The following is a 3,477-nucleotide window of genomic DNA, read 5'->3' as shown; positions in this document are numbered from 1 at the left end:
CGGCCAACCGCAAGTAGAGCGGAATAATTTCCATTACCAAGCGGGTAAAATCTGCGGTGCGATATTCCAGAAGGCACTTGCAGCCGTCGTCAGAGTGCAATTATCTATAACGGCCTAGGGACGTTACTGGTCTGCGGTGGTTAGTTAATGTCTCCGAATACGACGTCCTAGAGCTGGGCACTGTTACTCCACTGATAACCCACCAACGAGTTAACCTTGCGATAAGGCAAATAGTTAACACCCGTCAGGAGCACTGACAATAACGACTTAACGACACATGAACTTACGACATCTTGAACTTGAACTGACCCGAGGTGATAAAACCTTGGTTTGAGATCCTCTTAATAGGTACAGCAACGAATACGGTAAGGGAAATATTTGGTCGTTCTCTTTACGGTGGATTGCCAGGGTTAACGACAAAGGTTGTTCTCTCGAATGGGCGTTGGCGGATGGAAAGGGGACGCCGAATGCGAAAAATGATCTGGCATGGGATGCGAAAGAGGTGGAGTAATTTGTGGACCGATTAAACGCTGGCTAGCAAGTGCGGGGGCTGAAACACCCCCTCGGGACCAGCTTCGCCTTTGGTGGTTAGCTCGCCGCAAATGAAACTCACCCTCGCGACCTTCCCTTATTTTAACCACCCCCGTGTGGGGTAATACGGGAGCATCGCTGAGAGATTCCACCTGAACGGAGAAATTCCGTGGAACGATCGAATTACGTTTCATGGCTGGAGGAAGCTGCGTGTAACGATGAACCGTCGCTCGCCAAGGTAACCGTTCGGCCCTGGGCCACTTCCAGTTCCCTGCAACATACAAACAACTATTCCACTAACAAAGCCCATCAAGAACACAGAATCCCCCCTGAGAGTCCCGAACAGCCAATTATTAGCATGGACTAAGTATCCCCCTTGAAATCCGAATCGAACTTACAGAGACGGATCGTGAAACTCCTTTGGACTTGAGTCTCGGGCGCAGGATAAAGGACCGCTTGGAAAGGGCAAAGAAATACTTTTTCAGGCTTCTGCAACTGAAAAAGTAATTAAATGATAATTAATAAATTGCTTGTCATTTAAACAAAGAGAGCTCAACCTTCTAGTTCTATGAAACGTTCCCAATTTTCGCAATATATTCGCCCGAATGTATCGTAATCGACGTTGGACGAGCGTTGCGTACTAAATACTCTATCCTCTTTTTCCGTGTACTACCGCCATTTATAAACGCCTTCATCCGAGCTCGTTGCGTTCCTGCAAGTATCGGAGGAGCAATCCGTAGTTTATCGCAGGTAGAATGATGTACGATGAGCCGTGAAGCTAGAATTCACAGATATATGTACGTGTATATATCTACCTGGAATAATCGAAAATTGACTTTCGTACCAGCGGTAAAACACCGAGCAAGGATGAAGCGAGTCTCGGACGAATGCGGTATCGCAATAATTCAGGATTGCTCTGCGAGCAGGATCAATAGGAATCCCGGTGAACGGTTCAGCTTCCAGGATTCGTCCCCCAACTAGAGGAATATTCTCATCGCAACATCACGGAGTCTCTGCCTTGCATTTCGGAGCAGCATGCGTTATGGTAATTCCTGTGCCTACCGTGGCTGCAAAAGTATATCTACGTACCTACCACGCGCACCGTCAAGCGGAGCGTATATAAATTACATGAGACAACCAATACAGGTACGTGATTTATGTGCACTATGTGCCGAGTCTAGCTGCAGGCACGGTATGAATTGCATCAAGATTCTAACCATCGTACCGTTCACATACATATATTGCATTGGCGTCATAAACGCATAATTTGTCAAACAAACTTATTGAGATTAGTTCAGTACGTCGATTCTCTATTTCAGTGCAATAGATCAAACCGATCCAGCGAAACAACTGTCATGAAGAGTTCTGATCTGACTATTATCCAATGTAGCGTCGTAACATGGCGTGCCAAATTCACCTACATTTAAATTCTAGTATATCGCCTATTTGATACGAATTGAGTTACAAAATTAATATCGATATTTCATAAGTACCGAACAGCTTACGATGATGATTCTAAGCTATTCTTGTCGCTACTCGTTCCTTTCGTATTTTAAACATCAAAAATATGCTGCCCGAAATAATCTTGCCTGCTCCGATCCAGGTGAAATGATGCCGCACTTCATTTTCTTCATTGGAACACTCTTCTTTGTTATCTAATCTAATAAACAAAACAGTTATTAAATTTAGTTCGATACATTTATTCGTTTGTAATTACTTTAGAATTCTGACTAGTGTAGAACATACGAAAGTTGAAAAATCGCCAGCATCAAAATACTAACCTCTGGCGTCATCAGTTTACTTACGCTCCAAAGTAGTTTGTGACATGAAATCGATGCAAAATAATGAATATTTGGGAAAATGAAACGCATTGAGTCTCTCACTGTGGATGCAGAGCTCATACTGTTCATTATATTTTCCTATGATGCAACTAAATACAATAAAAAGAACCGGCTCGACATCACATGCTTCTGAAGTATAAACAGCACGCTTAAAATACGCGCCATCTTTGAAAGAACAGCAAAAGCACTGAATCAAAAAGCAGTAGCTAACAGTCCGACTGCAATCCTTCTAGAAGCCTAAGTACTGTAATCACCTTGTATTACCTACTGTGAATTTTATACAGCGTAAGTACAAATTCAGAGGGTGATAAGTACGGTACGGCAAATAAGTTCAAATTCAATACGGTACATACAAGCATCGTGAGCAAGTTCCACTAAATTTCTAAAATTTTACACCACGTGTCAATAAGACAGAAAAGTACTTCGGCACAATTTACCGTTCGTAAATAAACGGAGCTTTAAATATCCGTTATCATTTCGTGATACAAATACGCTTCTGTTTTATATCTTCATTAGGTAAAATATTGCAGCTGGCCAGTCATGGTGTCGCCATCTCGCGGTGAAAACGCTAACCTGAACTACTCTATCAACTCTCGACTCAAGGCCCGTGTCCCACTCAACGCGTCAGATGTCACACAGAGCATGACGATTCAACGCAACGGCCAATCGAGGATGAGAAACTAATTAAAACTGTGACGCAAGTAACGCGTATGGTTAAGCGGGGCTCTGATAATTTTCGATCGTGTACATATTGACGCACCACGATCAGTCCGACACCCGACGCACTCAGTCTGACTCCAGCCTAACTCTCTCAACAAAATGCAACCACCAGTAAGCCCACCAAACTCCTACATCCGATAAGATAGTTTCTATTCTAACCTCAAATCCTTATAATGAATCCCAAGCGATACGCGATCGATATTACACGATATTCCCAACACGAGGTAACGGTACCATATGAAGTTCTAAATAAATCCTGAAAATTTGAAAACCCAGCCAGCTTCTACCTCGATCACGATATTAGAAGCATTAATTATTCCACCTTCGACCCCACGTCCAGTATATTCTTTTTAATAACAAAAACCGTCATTCTATCCGATTTCAC

General features: G+C 43.0%; 1 long non-coding RNA gene across 2 annotated transcripts; it reads right to left on the bottom strand.

Annotated features, from left to right (window-relative positions):
* Nucleotides 1-624: 624 nt before the first annotated feature.
* On the bottom strand, nucleotides 625-2,465 carry LOC105699663. Of its 2 annotated transcripts, none has more exons than XR_001104044.1 (4): nucleotides 2,313-2,465; nucleotides 2,025-2,191; nucleotides 930-1,026; nucleotides 625-802 (listed from the first exon to the last, which is right to left on the bottom strand). It is a non-coding gene; the product is annotated as an uncharacterized LOC105699663 (long non-coding RNA). The 2 variants fall into 2 exon arrangements; XR_001104045.1 differs by having other exon boundaries at nucleotides 2,337-2,465.
* Between the last annotated feature and the right edge of the window lie 1,012 nt (nucleotides 2,466-3,477).

This window comes from Orussus abietinus, unplaced genomic scaffold (assembly GCF_000612105.2).
Source record: "Orussus abietinus isolate OABI.00-Male unplaced genomic scaffold, Oabi_2.0 scaffold10, whole genome shotgun sequence".
In the NCBI taxonomy this organism is placed as follows: domain Eukaryota; kingdom Metazoa; phylum Arthropoda; class Insecta; order Hymenoptera; family Orussidae; genus Orussus; species Orussus abietinus.
The sequence above is the reverse complement of the archived record's forward strand: the minus strand, read 5'-3'. Positions and strand labels throughout refer to the sequence as shown.